Source organism: Anas platyrhynchos, chromosome Z (genome assembly GCF_047663525.1).
Source record: "Anas platyrhynchos isolate ZD024472 breed Pekin duck chromosome Z, IASCAAS_PekinDuck_T2T, whole genome shotgun sequence".
Taxonomy (NCBI): Eukaryota; Metazoa; Chordata; class Aves; order Anseriformes; family Anatidae; genus Anas; species Anas platyrhynchos.
In genome coordinates, this window is record NC_092621.1 from 64,477,100 (window position 1) to 64,497,635 (window position 20,536).

The window sequence follows — 20,536 nt, forward strand, 5'->3', positions numbered from 1 at the left end:
TGACAATGGATGAGGCTACATATCAAATAACAATGGGGTCCTACAGTGAGATCCCTTCTTTTGCTTAACTTAATTTTCTTGTACTCTGCATATTGCAAGGTAATGCAGAACAGAGGGAAAAGGCATTTGAAAAATTCTGTATGGTCTTCATTACAATTAAAATAATAAGTGATCTTGAAAACACAAGCTCAGTCCTTGAATGTCTCTTAATGATTTCATGAATTAATAGTAGTTTATGAACATGAAAGTATTTCGCATTGTTAATAACTCTTAAATGTTTGTTTTATGCAAATTAAATGGAGCTTAAATGTATTACATCCTTGAAGAGTCACTTGCAGTATTGAAAACCTCCCAGATTTATAGAAGAATAAGCATTATCATAATCCAGCACACTTTTTTCACTACCATCAGCTGATGTTCTGTTGCAGAAAAAACCTGTATATAGTCAACTTCCTTTACTCTTCACAGATCAGAGTCCCTCTCAGAGTCTCTTGCTTCCCCTCAGCCCTTATTTTTTTTTATATATATATTTTTTTTTCGTATTGTTAGTCCTTCCATCTCTTCCACTTAAAATATTTCTGGTAGGTCATTCTAAAGGCAGACATAAATCTTCCATGTCTTCTATACAAACAAGAAACATACCAGCCTGTTAAACCCTCCTGTGGCTTTAACAGAATCCCAGCAATGTCTACTCTACTTTTGCAGGGTTTGTTTTCACTTGTTTGCTGTGGTATCATGGCAATGTGATATATCTGGGTTTCCACTTATAATTTTTTTTTTTCCACAAAGCCACTGAAAGTTGATTTTCAGAACAAAAAAAGCAAAATTTTCTTGCTCTATCTTGGGCACTCAGTGCAGTAGTTTACAACAGTTGTCAACATTGAAGCAGGGTGAACTTACAAAGAGGAAAGTGTACAAAAGAAACATCCATCCCAAGGCCTAGACCATTCTTTGGCCTATGTTCACTAAAGTTGCTGTGCTTTTCTGTTTTCTTTCTCCAACTTGGACTTCATTCTCCCATGTGGATCTTAACTGTACCTTATATCAATGGTGTCTTTGATTATGTTTGCTCCCTGTACAGAGTCTGTAGCATACCAGGTAGAGTCCTCTATTCCAGAATGGGTTTGACAACTTGCCTAAGAGCTCCTATTCTCAGTGATTCTCCTTCTCTTACTGACACACACATGCATTTGATAGTCTTCTGTACACTTATTTCATCTTAATAGCATCAGTACATTGAAGAAGCAGATGGAGCTCCTCCTATAGTATCTATCTTTTCTGACAGAATGATGGAAGTGAGACCTTTATCATAAATGTAATGTATTTTTTATAAAGATAGAAAGTAAACCTTGATGTTTTATTTCCTCTCAAATTATTTCTAGTCCCTGCCTTGAAGATGGCACACACTTGCTTTGATTAATGTTTTTTATCAAATTGAGGATCTTATATTCTCATTCAGTTGCCATATTTCTAGGCTGCAGAAATATTTTGTAGTCAGCTATGTACACAAAAACACAGAAAATAGGACTTGAATCCTAGTCTGTTCTGTGCCCCATGTCAAGATAAACTATACCAATCTGTTTCTGAATTTCTCCAGTGATTAATATTTGACAAGCTCCCCAGGCAATCCATTCTAGTGCTTCACCTTCTTCATCCTTAAGACATTTTTCTTAATTTATCTTATGTTCCCTTATGCAATTTAAGTCCATTGACTCCTGTTCTAGCTGACATGCTGCCATTGAGAACAATGTATTCTTCTCTCTTGCTACCATGTTCTCCTATCACTTTTTATCTTCTCTGGGTTAAGTATTCCTTTTTTTCTCCTCTGGACTTTTCTGAATTGCTTCATATATTTTATATTTTTACTTGAAGTTTTTTTGGTTGGTTGGTTGGTTGGATTTGTTTGTTTGGTTTTGGTATTTGCTTGCTTACATGTGCATATGAGAGAGGGTCATAAGGAGAGGCTGTTTGCTTAGGCAATAGCCTCTGGAGGCTATAGCCTCCCAACTCTATTCTGTAGGACTGCTCGCCAGGAGACTGTTCATTCTCTTCGTGTTCAGCAGTTATCCTACTTAGTCTTTCTATGGTCTTCATACTTGGTAGCATCACTCTTTTATTCAGTTTATGAGATCATGTGAGACCCCACCTACAAAACTTCATCCAGCTATGGGCCCTCAGCACATAGGCCTGTTGGTGTGACTCCAGAGGAAGGCCATGAAGATAGTGAGCTGGAGCATCTTTCCTATGAAGACAGATTGAGAGAGCTGGGGTTGTTCAGCCTGGAGAAGAGAAGGCTCTGGGAAGACCTTATAGTGGCTTTCCAGTATCTAAAGGAGACTTACAGAAAAGCCAGGAAGGGCTTCCCACTCTCAGGGAGTTGGAAGAACAAAGGGTTATGGTTTCAAACTAGTACCCTCTTCTAGATTTAGTTTAGACATTAAGAAGAAATTCTTTATGCTGAGGGTGGTAAGGCACCGGAATGAGTTGCCCAGAGGAACTGTGGATGCCCCATCCCTGGAATGTGGCTGGTGTATGGGGCTTTGGGCAACCTGGTCTAGTGGAAGGCGTACTTGTCCATGTCAAGAGGTTTGGAGCTAAGTGATCTTGGAGGTCCCTTCCAACACAAAGCATTCTGTGTCTCTTTTGTCTCTATCAATTGTCTCTATATGTCTCTATCAATTTGAATGTTTCCAGCCCCTGCCAGCTTTAGTATTAATAAACCAGTAATTGATAAACATGGTTTCTGACCCTCTGATCTAGATCTTTAATAAAAATGTTGATATGGCAGGACCAGAGTACATCTCTTCAGCTTTAGTACATTCCTTCCTTAAGGAACTTACAGTGATCTATAGATAAATGCTGTCTCAATACAGCTTTCCAATAATTTTTACATCAACCTTGAGTAACTTCATCTCTACAAGTTTTGCTAGCTTGCTTATGAGCATGTCATATGAGACAGAGTCAAGGGCCTTACTTAATTATAAATATGTCATTTCTGCTTATTCATGAAGTATGTTATTCTGTCACAGAAAAAAATTAGAATCTTTGGACATAATTTCATCCTAACAAACCCTTGCTGACTACTGTCTCCTTTATTTATTTATTTATTTATTTTTTCTCATTTGATAGTATTTGCTGATTATGTTGCCAACATATTTGGCTGTTTCAACATTATTTTTTGTTTGTTTGTTTTCCTCATAACAGAAGCTACATGTCTGGACTAAAGTCTTCTGTAACTCCTCTTCCTTTCTAAAGATGCCTGTTTCTGTCCTTGCCAGTTTATCGGTGCCTTTTGTGTTGTCCTTGTTTTCTGTGTTTTCCTGAGAATCCAGAAGGATGAAGAATACCAGGACTACGTGTTTGGAAAACTGATTTTTCAGATGGTGTATGTGTTCCCCTTACATGTAGGACTTGCCTACTTGGCACATGTGTCAATATTTTCTAACTCTTTCCTTCCAATTACGTCACTTTTCCTAACAAATGTCTCTTAGATCAGTTAAATTGCATCTTTATTGTTAATTACTACAAATAACTAGATTGTTTCCTGTTCTTTTTGTATCAGTACTAGAAATCTGAAACATATAACAATAAATCATCTCACACAACTTATTTTCATTCTGTTATGTTACTATGAGTAACTTTATCCTTCTTGGATATGGGACTTTAACCAAATCATTATACTTTCTTGTCCCTGGTCAGTCACAGAAGAAGACTTTCTTCTCTAAAGCTAGTGAATGCAAAGATTCTGTAACCGCTTTTCATTACACAGAATCTACACTCCACTCAGGGAACATCTTCCCAAAATCAAGGAAACTAAAGCCCTCCTGGTGAACCATCTGTGCAGGCCTACTTTCATCTGTAGAATGAATCTGTCCTGGCCTGATCCTTTGACCCTTGATGGAAGAATTAATGAAAATGCCATCTGAGCCTCTGACTCCTTCACCCTTGCTCTGAGTCTCATCATCACTTTTGATCTGTTTAGAGGCATTCTTGGTGGTATTGTTAGCATTCAAGCCTTTTGTTATATCACTTCCACTTCAATAGCATGTACTATTGAATAAGAAATCATTTTGGAGGCTCTCTTTAAGGATTTGTCATTAGTTTTTGTGCGAATAATTGTCTGTCCTCGGGCAGACTATTTTACATGCAATCACGCAAAGGTGTTCTTTTTCAGTCTGGGCAAGTTCATGCTTTGTTGGTGCAAGAGCCCTTCATTAAAGAGCTATGACTGTCTCTTCTGGAACTTGTTCCTCTGTAGTTCCTCACTGACAACAAACAATTGCTGTCTTATTCACAGTGTGAAAAGTACACATGTGACTGCTATGGTGAGTAGGATAAATGTATGGCAGGGAAAAGTACTTATACATGAGAACCTTAAAAGAAGTTGAGAACTTGATATGCTTCTTTGGAGATGAGCATAATGAGTAAAGCTAAAACAGAGAAGACATAGGCTGTCCTATTGTGCTTACTTTTACCTTCTTTTTCTTGTCTTTTCTAATTGATTTCTTTAGTTCCATGTTGTAGGAAAACCAAACAAAACCAAAAGCAACAACAACAACAACAACAACACAATGGCAGTGGCCATTCTGTGCCATAGCTAGCACCAGACTCTATTTACACCCATAATACCACTATATTTAGTTATGATGTTAATTTCTACAAATCATATTTGCATTGCTTGCTGGCAATCAAAATTTGGCTACAGGTTTCATCAAATTATGTATCTAGCTGTGATTATCTTTATGCTACAAGATATCTGTTGCAGTATTTTTTATTTTTTATTTTTTATTTCCCTACTATCTATCTATCTACATATATTTGACAATATTTGTCTTTGTTTGTAAGTAACTTAGAATTTGTGTGATTTTTTCTCAAGTGATATTGAGAATGGGGATGGAAGACTTAAATAAGTAAATTATTAAGTTTGAACTCACCTAAGAAGACACCTGGAGTAATAGGAAAACTTTTTATTTTACAGTCTAGCAACTTTTTAAATTTTTCAAAATGAAATTTTTCAGAACTGCCTATAATTTTAGAGTACTACAAGATTATTTTTTGTGTGTGTTGATTTTTAAAAATTAGTATTTTTTTTTAAATTTAAAATAAATTCAAATATTAAATGAAATGGATAATTCAGTTTAGTATGAACAAAATTCTTTTTTTTTTTTTTTTTTAAATAAAGTTACAAAATTACAGACAACTTATGACACAGAAGCAAAAGAAAGTCCAGGATTTCATCTTTGAGATCTTTCATTTTCAGATGTTAAATGTTAAAGGAAATGAACTGGAAACTGAAGTCCAGTTGAAAAACACGTTCTCTTGTCCATCTGCTTGTGAGATAAGAATTTGGTGTGATGCCTTAATTATTATTTTCTTTATTCTTTGTTTTTCCTTTCCCCCTCTGCATACTCAGTTTCTGATTTCATGCACTTGCAGGTGCTGGTTCACTGCAGACTGACCTCATGTTCAGCATTTCCAAATACAAAGAGAGAGAGAAAGAGCCAGGACAGTGGGATATTTCAAGCTTCTTTAAGCTTTCTATTTAACTGCTTTCACAAAGTACTTCATCAAAATATATTTCCCTATGTTTCTACAAATATCTCTCTATACTAACCATGCCTCTGTTTTTTTATTTTTTTTTGGTACCTCATTGTTAACTCTTGTAAGAGATGTGATCAGTATACTAGTGTATTATACTAATTCACCCTCAACTATAAACATTTATTCAGCAGCTTGCCTAAGAGGTGAAATTTGTTAGCTGAAGGAGGAAAATGTAAGATTAAGGTCTTTTTAGAACATTTCTATTTTCTTTTTCCTTTCTTTCTTTTCTTTTCTTTTCTTTTCTTTTCTTTTCTTTTCTTTTCTTTTCTTTTCTTTTCTTTTCTTTTCTTTTCTTTTCTTTTCTTTTCTTTTCTTTATTCCTTTTTTTTTTTTTTTTTTTTTTTTTTTTTTTTTCTTTCTTTCTTTTTTAAGATATAATTATTGTGTGTCTTTGACATTAACTGACCTTAACAAAAAGATAGAATCTTATTATGGAACATTACAAGCACTTGGAATTTTCTGATTGCAAATTACACGTTTTACTTACTATATTAGTTTTTTGTTTGTTTGTTTTAATATATTTTTCCATTTGAATGTGATCTCCTTTGCATGAACATGATTTTGGGGGGGTATATCCTTGCACATCATCTTACACATCTTCACTTAGAAACCAGCTTCAAATGAGGTTTAATTTTACAGACATGCTCTTTTGTTTCCTTTGGAAGAATTTGGAATAATGCTCTCAGCAGATTTGTAGGGAACAAGTCAGCTTGAAGAAATGAAAGGATAGTTCAGAACATTGCCAAGAACTAGTACAGCTTTTCGAATATCAAGAAAAATAATTCAGCTGTTTTTGGAATTCAACATTTAAAATTAATGTTACAAATCCTTTTCCTATTATTAATGTGATTATTTCTGTTACTCAATTTCTTGCCGAAATCTTACCACTTGTAAGAAAGAAATGTATATTTTTTCCCAGGTGTCAATAAATAAGTTCTTAACAATTTAGCACTCGACTTAAAGAATTAGATTTATTTATTTATTTATTTTTAATTTAAAAGAGAAATCAGGTAATCCTGTTGCAAAGACACTCAGTTATAAAATCCGTCTTCAAATTAAAAATGGTGCACAAGAAATGCCAATACAAAATAGAGAAAGTGCAGAAAGTGTTTCTTAATTAAATAAAAAGTAAACATTTTAATTTTTAAGTAAAATCAAACATTTAAAATGGTATGCAAGGACCTTGTGTACCCAAATGTTCAAGCAACTTGCTGATCCTTGTTCTGCAGTGTTTGCTAGTTTGCATCTCTGTTTTTTTTTGTTTTTGTTTTTGTTTTTTAACCATGTGTTGCTGTAGATTTAGGTCATGAAAAGGCATGACAAGTCTGTCCTCTGATCATGAAGGCTGAACCCCAGGCCCTAGGAAAGAAACACACTTAGGGCAGAGGGCTTATCACTGGGGCTGCCATGCATGGTGGTTATGGCGAACCTCAGAGGAATGTGTAGATGGTCTGGAGGGCATGGAACATTCTGTGGTGTCTCTGGAAAGCCTAACTATTTTTTTAGTCTGGTCTAGCCCTTAATCACTGCACATTACAAGCCCAAATGGGATCATTTCCAGAGCTGTACACTAGTAATATTTATTAAAAGGCCCAATAAAGCTTTCCTCTGTAGCCAGGCTCTTATTGTATGGTGTCATTACATAAACAAGCCTTGGAAGATTGTTTCCAGTTACAGATGTGTAGCAGAAAGCTTAATCTCAAAGCTCAATCTCTCCTCCCTCCCTCCCTCCCTCCCTCCCTCCCTCCCTCCCTCCCTCCCTCCCTCCCTCCCTCCGTTCTTTCTTTCTTTCTTTTTCTTTCTTTCTTTCTTTCTTTCTTTCTTTCTTTCTTTCTTTCTTTCTTTCTTTCTTTCTTTCTTTCTTTCTTTCTTTCTTTCTTTCTTTCTTTCTTTCTTTCTTTCTTTCTTTCTTTCTTTCTTTCTTTCTTTCTTTCTTTCTTTCTTTCTTTCTTTCTTTCTTTCTTTCTTTCTTTCTTTCTTTCTTTCTTTCTTTCTTTCTTTCTTTCTTTCTTTCTTTCTTTCTTTCTTTCTTTCTTTCTTTCTTTCTTTCTTTCTTTCTTTCTTTCTTTCTTTCTTTCTTTCTTTCTTTCTTTCTTTCTTTCTTTCTTTCTTTCTTTCTTTCTTTCTTTCTTTCTTTCTTTCTTTCTTTCTTTCTTTCTTTTTCTTTGTTCCCCTTTCCCTTTCCCTTTCCCTTTCCCTTTCCCTTTCCCTTTCCCTTTCCCTTTCCCTTTCCCTTTCCCTTTCCCTTTCCCTTTCCCTTTCCCTTTCCCTTTCCCTTTCCCTTTCCCTTTCCCTTTCCCTTTCCCTTTTCCTTTCCCTCACATTATAGTAGACTAGATATTCAGTATAATTTGAGGACTCAGGGTTTCAGACAGATATATTAATTGCAATAAATTATTTCCCTTTTCTTTCTCTTCACTTTTGAGACTAGTGTACATATTTGTATATATATATATATATACATATATATATATATATGTTTCATTCTTGGGAGTCTGTACCAGCAACAGCTTCCCATATGTTAGACGCATCTCAGGATTTATTAGTCAGCCGAGGTCAATTGAGATTTGCTGTATTTGCTTTCACAAAAGCTGTGTGTACTATATACTTCTTGAACTGGAAATCACACAATGCTCCTTATTTGCCTTCAATCACTAGCAGATGCAGAACGGTCAGATCATTTCCCTTTAAATTGACCTAAGGGATTAAAGGAATTGAAAGGAATTTCCAGCTAACTAGTGCCTCTGCTTTCCCGGACTTTAATTCTTGAGCCTTCAGGGTCAGAGTCTCTGGTAACTTAATCTGTCTCTCCCTCCCCCTAATTTGTTCACTTCCTTCCTTTTGTTTGCCTCCTGAGCAGTAACCAAGTACCCAGGCTCAACTCCTGCATTTGCTGGCTTCCAAACTCTTAAACTAAACACTTGTGTAAATCTGGCAGGAGGTGGGTGCTCTGTTGAGAGCATAGGAATCTGAAATACTCCTTTGTGGCAGTTTTCAACCTTTAATTCACAGGTATCAATTGCAACAAAGGTAAGTATGAAAAGGAAGTATGTTAGTAGCAGCCTAAATTTGCCATGCAAGCATCCCAGTCTTCAAACAGGTAGATAGGAAGACAGAGACTGAAAAATAGACAGACAAAAACTAACCAAATGTGTAGGAATATGAAAAGGGCTAAAAACTGCTCTTATCACAACAGACAGAGTGTCAGGAACAAGAGCAGTTTTCTCAGTGTTTAGGAAAGCAGTCCTGAAGAAAAGAAGTCAAGAAGGGCTGGCTCACAGCAGAAGACGTAAAATACAACAGGTAAGATGTGACAGGACAACAATCTGCTTCCAATCAAAAGCAGTTAATGGCAGTTCTGCATCTTATATTGTTTTTTGTCTCAGAAACCTGTCAGGAGTCCTTTTATGGATTGTCTCAACTATCAGGGAAAGCGGCTTACTTAGCAGGTGGCAGTTTAAAAAGTGGCTGATACTTTCAAAACTACCTCTACATCTTTTGTTCTCTGCCTGCTTCCATGACTATATGTTTCTAGTTTTGACATCTGCTCTTCATCCAATTACTCATTTTGATCATATACTTGTGGGACATGAAAGGTGCTTTCTTTCAAAGAAAGCATGTCATTACTTTCTTTGATGACTACTATCGTCTCTGTAAATCAGCTTCTATTAAAAAAATAACATCAAAATCAACAACCAATCAGAATGGTGGCCAAAAACTCTAGAAGCACTGTCTCAACCATTTATTTTTTGTTGAATTTCATAGCATAAAGTGTATGGATTATAAAAATTAGGCATCTAAAAATCTCAAAATTTATCATTAGCATATGAAAGTTAGAAATTTTTACTTGATTGAAATAAAATCTTCAAAATATGAACCAGATCTTTCTGAGGAAAACAGTGATTTATGCCTCATATTTGCCAAAACAAAACAAAACAAAAAAAACTCCTGTCATAACTAGATCTGTCTCCTTCCTGTTCAATGAATTAACGTTGTAGTAGCAAAGGAAATTTACACATTTGTTTTTAACAGCTTAGTCCTAACTAAAAAAAAAGGAAAACATGTAAATAGGAAAAGTTATATCATGCATAATTTTGGGGTAGTGAGCATTTGAGTTATCATTTATTTTATTTCTTCATGGTAATAGAGACAGGCAACACCCATAAGGATGGAGCAAAGCTTGATGTACTTCTGAATCCACCTAAAGTAGCCAGAAGTTCTGGAAGTGTTTCCAGGAATTTTGTCATTATTTCTATGGCATCACACACACATCTTCCCATAAATCAAGCAAGTCAGAACAGTTTCAAATGAAATGCAGTAATCTAGTTTAAACTCAGAGTAAATGGTTGCTTCTAGTAGCTTATAAGAATCTAGATTATCCTTTCCCAGATGGAAAAGGACAGAACAAATTAAGTCCAAAATATGGTGCTGTGATAGAGAGGGATTAGTTAACTTGTCCCATTTATTCCATCTAGAGTGTAAGGTATTGGCTTCCTCCACAAAGGGTCCTCTGTGCTAAATCAGTGGAGAAGAGTGTAAAGGGTCTTTAGCCCAGTGACTTGACTGAAGTAAAACGTGGGGGAATCTACTTCTCCTTGGAACACCAAGGCAGGCTGGTAGATAATTCATGGCTTCAACTTGTGCTATGCAAATACCTCAAGTCAGAATCTGAATAACTAGTATGGTATGAGACCTGTGTAGTCAGAACCATCATCTAAATCATCCAAATCTCTACAATGTAGTGTGTTAAACTCCTTTGTTTTAAGTAATCCAACAGATGGTGATACTTTCTTCCAAGTCTTCTGGGAAGCTGGACTTAGATTTCAATGTAGGGATTTATTTATTTATTTTTCCCTGATATTCAGTCTACATTTAATTTGGCCTTCTTCCATCTTCTGAATCATAGTTACACCTTCTTGGACCAAGAACGCTGTGTGATTCCATCCTGCAGACCACCATGCAGTTTCCTGTTGATCTGAGACTGTTTCCTTCTGTGGACAATGAAGAGGAAGAGAGGCTCAGAGGAGTCGGTCCTTGGCCTGAATAATTCTCATGTCTCCCTGGTGCCTGTATCCTACAGTTAATCATAGCAGTTACCATTTGAGACTTAGCTTATCTTGGTGCATTTTAAGCCCATGGAAATACTCAGAAGAAAGCTCAGGACATTTTTTTTTTTTTTTCATTGTGCTGTAAGATCTTTTATTTATTGAATTTAGGATCTTCTCTGAACTTGCCTGGACATTTTAACAGCACCCTGTTTTATCTGAATTGGTGCCACCCCTTGCATAAAAGAAATTACAGATTTTGTTTCAGAAAGTGCAGCGGTCTCTTTTGTCATCACTTTTGTATCACAAGTTCTTTGCTAATGTTCAGTTTTCTGTTATTCTGGTTGAGCTCTTTTACCTTCTCTCTTTTGCAAGTGCTTTCCTCCTGCTGAATATCTGTTTCAATTTATTTTCCCTCAGACACATTAACTTGAGTTTTTTTCATGTTGAATCTCATTTTGTTACTTCCTGTCTATATTTCTGACCCCTCTAGGATTCTTTGTTTTACGATTAAACAAACCTGTTCATGGGCTCTGTGAAAGACGAGATCATGCATTTGTAGGTTTATTTTTATTGAATCATGGTGAAAATTGCACCTTGAGGGAGGGCTCTATTACATTTAACTACTTAGCCAGGATTTATTAAAATAAACAGCATAGGAGCCAAGACCTTCCAGATGGGATCACACTTTAAATTGTGCTTCAAAATATATATGGACTTGTGGGTTATCTGCATATTCCTCTGCCTAAGGAAGCTTAGTTACTCTCACCTGAGATTAGTTTCTCATTATTGTGGGTTTCACATACTCCAAAACACTTTGTACATCATGAATTTGAACAGGCTGTGTGTTATGATTGAGGGGGATATTCCCTTTCCATGGTATTTTGTTTGTAAGACCAATAATTAAAATTATCATATAAGAAATAGCTGTTCCCCGTGCTCTGCCATGATCAAGATGATTTCAACATTTTCTGGGATTCTGTTTTATTTATACGTCTTAATTTTTGTCCTGCTGCACTATATAGGAAAACCATAGCTCAAATCTAATTAAATCTTATGCAATACTGTTGGTAGTTGAGGGAGAATTGTATTTCTGTACTGAAGATATCTTCTCTCAGATCATAATTCTCAGCTTTTTTAAGAATATTGCAGGAATCAAATCCATATTTTTCTGCTGGTGTGTTGAAGAGTCCAAAAACTCCGGTTAAAAGATTGGATGGTTTGATTTTTAAAGAAAGTTTATAGGAAAAGAAAGTATTTTGCCATGTAAGTGGAAGGGTTGCACTGAACCAGGTTTTCATTTGTTGCTTCAGTGTAATACTAAATGAATTCTACTGATCCTAGTGGGATGACATGGGATTTTTTTCTGGATTCACACTGGTCGCACGGAGATCAGAGTCTAACCTACCATTTTTTAATGGACTTCAGGAAAATTATTGGGGCTATTTGAAGGATTTCTGCAACACACAGAGACTGAGTGAAGGTGTAATTTTTGCTTTACATATGCATATGACAACGTTTTAAAGAAAACGGCAGGGAAAAAAGTCCTTGACTGAAGTGAGTTACAGGTAAAATACTTTTTTTTTTTTTTTTTTTTTTTTTTCTGTTCCCACCACAACAGTGATGGTAAAGTTTAAATAAGCATACTGCACAGCTATGGAAGAAATAAAACTCACAACTGTATTACATCAAAAACTAGATCTCAGGCAAGCTAAAATCAAAGCCTGTGTCAAGTACATCAAGATCACCATCAGGCTTTGTCTGCCTGCTCAAAGAGCTTTCTCTTGATAAAGGGGAAAAAGGCAGGAGGGAGCAAGGTTTTACACTCATAACTCACATTCTGTATCACAGAACAGCTGCTCCAGGCTTTGTCTCATCCTTTAAACCTATTCTTTAGTGAGGAATGAAAGAACAGAATGAGAAATCCATGGGAGGAGGTGTGTGGTGTGTGTACAGAGAATCTCACCACGCTGACAGTTTTCTGTAATGCCATTTAAACATAACCACCACCAGCTAAGGAAACAGGAACATGGCTGTGTGCTGCATGCATCTTCTCTTACCCCCTACACACTCATGCTCATTACAGCTCTTTCTTTAAACTGCTGGCTAGACAGCTGGCAGTGCCTCAGAGGAGCGCCGAGTAAGGGAGCATATAAATTACTGTTGCGTTTTACAGCCAAGATAAACTCAAACTGCAGGGTTATAAGCCTGAACTGGCACACACACACACACACACACACACGCACAAGAATCTAACAGTCCTCCGAGCAGCAAAGGGGAAATGAAAGAAAGAAAACACATTTTGGCAAACTTTTGGCAGTCGTGGTGGTGAAGGGTGAAGTAAATACACAAAACAATGTACTAATTCTGTATGCCTACAAATAATAGCAAGTTTAATAGTTCTGTGTGTGTAACCATTAATGTGTAATTTTAAATTACTTCTTTTTTAAAGTAGTTTTAGGCTTACTTGTGCTGTCACCTCTGTAGATTTTCAAAGATGACAATGGATGTGTGGTTATACTTTCCATGTTATACTTTTTACTAAGTGAGGCTCAGTACACTTGCCATTTCAAGTGGGTCAGTGCTTGAACAAAGCTCCCAGCTGAACACTGAGAAGGCTGCTCTGTTTGGAACTGCTTGTGCTGGCTCTGTGCCTCCCACATGGTATAGGCAGTTGTGCACTATTTAAAACAATGAGTTTAAGATATACAGGGGTACCAAAGAGTTATTAAGATTAAAGCATTATTTCAGATCCATATTCATTTGTGATTGACTTTGCTCGGGAAAGAACAAGTTGTGGTCCCTAATATGAGTGGCTTTATTTAATCCTCCACCCAGCATTGTGTAAGTCATGGTATAGAGTTCAGGAATTGTTTAAATGCAAGCATGGCTTTATGGGGCAGGCTATAATACCAGGTGCCAAATACTCAGATATTTTTATATAGACACTTCAGTCTGTTACCACATATTACTGTGAGTAGTCTCTGAGAGTATTACATAGTTTGTGGAACAAAGAGAGGCTGAAAATGTGTGCAGCCTGACTCATTCCCTCAGGAAACCATGCTTGAGTGTCCAAAGACCCACAAAATAGGTACCGGACATGCTTTCAAAAATCTATAGGCTGAAGCACAGTGTGCAGTGCATAGTACTGCTCTGCTGCAAGGAAACATAAAACATGAATCCTTACTTTCAGCCAGAAACCCTGGAACCTCTGGGAGATCACAGTCCAAATCAAAAATCAAAATACTTCCCCAGTGCAACTACAAATTGAAAGGAAACCCTTGTACTGTTCTGGCAAAGATACAGATGGAAGATGGCTTTGAAATGCTGAAAAGATTCAGATGGTGATCAACTTGATGACTTTTCTTAGGTAAGAAAAATATAATCTCAAAGATGCCTTTATTGTGATTCGTGGAGGTTTGAGAAGTGAGAAAGGGAGCTCTTAAGAAAGTCAGTTATATTGTTTACTGTATATTAACAGTATGACAGTGTATGCTTAAAAGTTATAGTGCATGAATAAAATGTCATGACTACAGGAAGTGAGGCAAAGCATTCTACACAATTGGTTACAATAAGAATCATACTAAGATTAGTTATAATGTGGTTTTGGTCTTTCAGAATCAAAACCATATCATCTTTGGTCAATACTGTATTCAGATAAAAGGCTAATTTTAGCAAAACTCTTCTGATTCCACTTCAATTTAAAAATGTTAAATTAAACTATATATATGTATGTATACATAATTATGTATAAAATAACTACTGGGATAATATAACTAAATGTTTATACATAAAATATCTACTGGTACACTTAGTACCAGGAGAAGGTTGAAACAAGTAAGGAAGAGGAGGGTCTCATATCTGACTGGATGTTAAAACACGGAGCATACCACAAAATCAGGGTAATTCAACCTTCCCCCACTTTAGTGAGAGCACTGACCTGAAAGGTAAAACAGGATTGTTGAGTTGAATCATCATGAGGTGATTCCAGAGAAGATGTCAGCACCACAACAAGTTAGAATAAAGACACAGAACAGTAGCAGGAAAAAATTCCCCCAGTCTTATCTAGAATGTTGAAGAATGCCACTGAAAAATTCTGTTTTCAAATCTGGTTGATCTATGTCCCCTTGAACACTTCCACTTGAGACAGCCACTAGAGAAGAGCCTGGGGAGCTTTGGAGAATGGTGGTATTGCTTTTTAGAAGTCCTATCTTTGAAACTTAGCTTTTCCCTTTGATGTTTTCTTTGCATTAAACACTTCTATATTTCTGCCCTATGGCTAGCGCAAGTTGTTAAGTTTTCACAGTCAAAGATGTATATTTAAAATGGTTATTTAGGTTAGGTTTGTTGGATTTCCAGAGATCACATCTTGCCTTGCAGAAAGACATATTGTCTCTCTTCTCTTCAGGCATTTCTAGCAAGGGTCCTTCTTAAGCCAGGAATTAATACACAAAGGTTTTTCATGCTGGTTGTGTTCAGGTCCTGGGTTCTCTTTGTCAAAATAGAGTTACACAATGAAAATGTTATCCTCTTCAAACGATGCTCAACCAAGGTATCAGTTGGAGTTCACTTCATGAAGGGCTCTGGGTCCTTCCTGTTTTGTGTGCTCCTGCCTCTGGCTTCAGTAACATAGGACAGGTTGGTGTGACCTGTCCTGACACCTTGCAGCCAACAGATTGTGTCTATGCTTGGGGGAATCCAGAATTGCTAATGCTTGAGGAGCCAAACCTCTGTGAACAGAGTCAGAAAAATAATCAGAGCTGCAAGACAACACTTTTATTAATTATTATTATTATTATTATTATTATTATTATTATTATTATTATTATTATTATTATTATTATTATTATTATATATACAGATAAAGGATGGAAATCTGTATTTTATGGAGAACATGCACATTCCCTTTTTAATGGGTATATAAAACTTCTGTGAGCAGCCCCATATGTTCTGTAATGGGAGGATTAAGCCCAGGCACATATTATCACATTGATAATTATTACACTTATAGAAAGAGTTGTACAACTCTAGAGATCTCTGAGTTTACCAGAGAACCTCTACAATATCCTAAACTTGGCATTGATATATAGTGTCTCCAGTATGTAACCAGATACTAAAGCTGTCTAAATACTGTAATCTATTCTCATTCCACAATAACACAGCACCTGTGCATCTTTTCTGCTGTCTGTCATGAATCATGATGCCTGACAGGTACAGGTAGTCAGCTTCACAAGATGGCACAGAGCCAGAGCGTGTTTTGTTTGTTTGTTTGTTTAATTGTTATTATTTTTATTTTTGAATCCCTAAGGGGACTGTGCAGTTCTACTTCTCTGGCTGCCATCTTTTCTTCTTCAAGTCACGCAGAGACATCTGTGGGATGTTTTCCATTCTTTTAAATGATAATGGTAATTCTCACTTGAAATTCTGTGTGAGTTCTATCTGTAAAGGAATGATTAAATATTTTAACCAAGTTAATTGGTTTGTTAGTTAAGAAGAGTTTCCAAAATTATTCTGTTGAGGTTCTAATACTCATTTATTTTGGATAATGACTTCCAAAGTTTAGATTAATTCCTGTTTAATTAAAACAAAACAGAAGAAAACAAAACATTTCTGTTATTAACTTTTAACATCACAATGTCATTAACACTAATACTGTGCACTACTTTTTCATCAAGAAAAAAATAGAATATTTCTTCAAAGGAATGTTGAATTAATGTCATGATTTGCTCCTCTAAACATTACATACATTCAAGGCACCTTTCAGCAATTGCTCAATACCATCTCAAATCTTAAGCAGTGTTGTAACGTTTTAAAGACAACATTGGAATTTAACCCAAATGTAGTAACCAGTAGTAACCAGTTGCCTTGTGACTGAAAGAGACTGATTATTGTCCTAGAAATACATTCCCCCTAAACTTTTTTTTTTTTTTTTTTTTTCCTCTTGAAGGTAGATGTGCTAAAATATCTGTCATATGACCCGTTGATTTCTTGGGAGGTTACCTTTATAAAGATCTGGAATTGTTACTGATGAGTTATATATTACACTAACTGGACATTCACATGGGACTTGCAGCTGGTCTTTATTTTGCGCACATGTAGTTATTTGGGTATTTTTCATTGTGATATAGATTCAGTAACATCTTCTAATAGCATTAGCATTTATATCCTTGATATAAAATAGAATTAGAGGAGATTATTAAACAGTAAGGCCATCTAAAGCCAGAATCATTAAAATAAATAACCACTGTATTTCATGGGGTGGTTATGGATATGTAACTCTGCTAGACTCACCTCACAATTCTATTCTATTTTTCTTGTCTTTCACACCACGTAAGAGAGCAAAGTATTTCTTGTTTTATAAGTGCAGCAAATTTTGCAGATGTTGTGGAGTGCTTTTCACTAGTGTAATGATACTGAATGATACGGAAAATAATGGTCTTAATGAAAAAAAAGACATACGTACACTAATATATGTTATTTTTCAAATAGAAATAGTCTTTCAAAGCAAAAAAAAAAAAAAAAAAAAAAAAAAAAGGTGTGTGTTCCTTGAAATTCATCTTAAATAAAGCTCTGCATAATTATAACCAAAGTATGTCCTTTCCTTACTGTCTTTTCTTTCCATTCCTTACTGCCTTTTCTTTGAAAAGGAAATAAAATAGCAAGTACACAGAATGTGGAACAAATTACTGGAAACAGAGAGATAAATCAATTATTCAATATTTATTACAAAATAAAATAGCTCAACAATTCACAAGGTATGTTAAATGCTTAAACTATGATTATTACACAGAGTTTATTTCTGTCTTTATTACATCTTGCTTTTAATATATGTGTATAAAAGAGAAGGGATATTTTTATACGGAAAATTTAGTGGGGGGAAAATTTCCATTCCATTTTCGGTGATTTCATGCTACTGAGATTTCACTCTTCCACTAAATTCCTCTGGGATAATGGAAATTTTTCACATTGAACCATACAAATGTTTAAAAAGCCTCTTCTGTGTGAAATGTTATGCTCTATTTCTGATAAAACACTTAAGAGGAATTGTGGCCATATTTTAAATTTATCTTTTGAAGAAAGATATAAGAACAAGTGAAGAAAAAATCATTATCTAGACCAGGTTTCTGTCAAAATATTTCTATGTATTTCTAATTTGCTACAAGACTGAAAAAATAAAAAATATTCTTTCTTTAAGAAAAGAAGCAGTGTTCCTGATACTCAAAGGGAACCTTAATGTATGACATATTTGTGAACAGAGTGAGATGATTTCATAGAGCCTTGTCTGCTGATAGATCATCTGCCACAGTGTAAGCTGCTGATAAATTCCTTGGGTTGTACTGTGATTTCACTTGAGAAAGAAGAAATGGATCCTGGTTTTCATTTCTAAAGATTTTGCTTTCTGAATGTAACTTTTCAAAGTGTTGATTCCTAACTTCTATTAACGAGATGTAATTTTTGCAGTAGATCAATCTGGGGAAAGATACTGTTATTCCCCAGGCAAAATCCTCATCCCACACTGGCCCCCTCTTTTCAGACTGAAGGGGATCTCGCCCCCAAAAACTAACAAACAAACAAACAAACACCTTTCTGAATTGCAAAAATTGTTCCCCATTTGAGGCAAACTCTAGCAAAAAGGGTTTGCTTGGAGTTTCTGTCTGTCTCTCACACTGTCTCTGCTAGGGGCGGTGCAGTGGTTTATAGCATACATAGCCTGTTGGAAGTGAGACATATTTTGAGGCATTGCTGAGGACTTTGGAACAGTAAAAATGTGGCTGAGAGCTCTCTGTTGGCTGCTTCTTCTCTTGGTTGTACCTCTACAGGAAACATTGCAGAGCTCATCTCTGTGATCTAAGGTAGCATCTTGCTGACTACAGACAGCTTAGCATACTGTATTTTACCTGCACGTAGGTGTCTCTCTGGTTGAAGTGTTAAAGGGGGGATACAGTCCATGACAAAGCAACAGGGCAAACAACATGCACAAATCACTGATGTAAGAAACTCCAAATGCTTTATGTCATTTACATAATTATTTTTTTTAGTCCTTTACAGCAAATAGCTCTTCCTGCACTCTCAGTTCTTTAGGTTGTTGTTTATGCTCTGTATAACTTTGAGTCTGTTTCACAAAGGGACACCAAACTTGTAAGGAAGGAAGTTTCTTTGGCTTTGCTGAATAACTTTCATCCCTCTCATTCCTCAACTTTTCTTCTTAATCTGGGATTACACTAATATGTATAGAGTATCATGGTTCAAAGATAATGCAGCATTTTAAAGCAATCATCCTGGATACTAAGGCCTACAAGTGATGAAAGAACAGAAATAAACTAAGCAATACAGATTGTAAATTTTCTGTAGTTGTTTTGGAATCACGTTGACTATGCCTCCAAAAGTGAAATGGTTGAAACAGAGTTGAAGACACATTTTCTTTACAGAATTTAAGGCTTTCCTGAAAATGTAGCCTCTTTTTACCAGAACATCAAGAAATACTTGTTTGGCTCATGTCAGAATTGATTTTTCAGTGCTGATCTGAAATCTGTGGTACAACATAAATGAACAATGGGCAATGACATGCAATTTAACAACTTTGGAACTCTTACGCTATGCATTTTGTCAATCCTGAGGCAAAGAAAACACAACAAAAGCAGTCAGATAAGTTATAATATAAGTTATATAAGTTATATATAAGTCAGATAGGGATATTGATTGAGCATGCTAAAAGAAAACAATAGTTGAACACAAAAACAAGATATAAATTAAAAGGAATGAATTAACTTATTTCTCAGAGGAGTCCCATGATTTAATATCAAATTAGCAAACATCAAGTAATGGAGCTGTAAAGGGGGCAGGTGATTGTCAAATCTAGAGATTACATTTGCACTTCCATTGAGTTTTCCAGTGAGTGAGTCGCTACAGATTTTCAGAAGCTGTGATGCCAGGCAGAGAGCTTCATGTGGAAATAAGACTTTGTTAAAAATATACTTGTTAAGAATTTCCTCTTTATATCTGATGCATGCCTCAGTGCATGTCATAATATTTAAATTGTCGCTTAATGTTCAGAGTGTGTAAAATGCACAGCTTGGGAATGTACTTAACCGCTTGTGCAGAACTGTTAAGTCAAGGGCAAAAGGCAGGAGTGAGTTTCCAAGCTGAAGTCTAAACTGCTGGATGAAAAAACAATAAGGATGCTGTTGGATACAGACTCACAACACTGCTCATACATCTTAAACAGATCTTTGTCAGGCACAGGATCACGCAGTCCCCACAGTAATAATAAAGCAGCATGCCTTCTGTTTTTTATACAACCCTCTCTTTGAAGAATTATATTATGAAGTTAAGTCTTTTGACACATTTGACAAATTTTTATTACTGCACATCCAGCACAAACAGTTCTCTATATATTATGAGGGAAAATAATAATAATAATAATAAAAAAAAAATAATTAAAAACACTGAGGTGCATTCAGCTCCAGTCAAGTCAGATTAGTCAGTTTAGTGTGGTTGCATGGCTGCAGTCATTAATTGAGAGCCAAGGGAGATCTATTCTACAGAGTGCAGAGTATTTTACAGCATATCTTGGATAAAACATCTTCTGGTCAGTATTAACTCCCAAGCCTTGTTAAACAGCATAATTGAAAGAAAAATGTCACATAATTTTTCTCCTAAATAATTGATGGCAGCTGAGCACTAGACAAAAGGCCTGATTCTCCCTTCCCTCTCTGAGGCTCTCCAGACTATGTCTGCAGAAACTGGCTTGCAGTCAGAGAAATTTATGGGGGTGTAAAAATACTGCAATTGATAAGGGAAACAGGCTGAGTACATTCCTGCACAGCTTTTGCTTACTACAATTCTTCCATTATTTTGAGTTTTCACAGCCCCATTTTCTTTTGCGTAAT

The 20,536-nt window shown here is 35.8% G+C and overlaps 1 long non-coding RNA gene across 3 annotated transcripts in view; it reads left to right on the top strand.

Moving 5' to 3' along the window:
• Positions 1 to 13,583: 13,583 nt before the first annotated feature.
• LOC106019855 (uncharacterized) overlaps positions 13,584 to 20,536 on the top strand; it is a 74,853-nt gene continuing 67,900 nt past the window's right edge. The window contains exon 1 of one of the 3 annotated variants that reach the window (XR_005261835.2): positions 13,584 to 14,016. This is a non-coding gene — a long non-coding RNA (uncharacterized lncRNA). The remainder of the gene's footprint in view (positions 14,017 to 20,536) is intronic. The other 2 variants (XR_005261836.2, XR_005261834.2) reach the window with 2 other exon arrangements.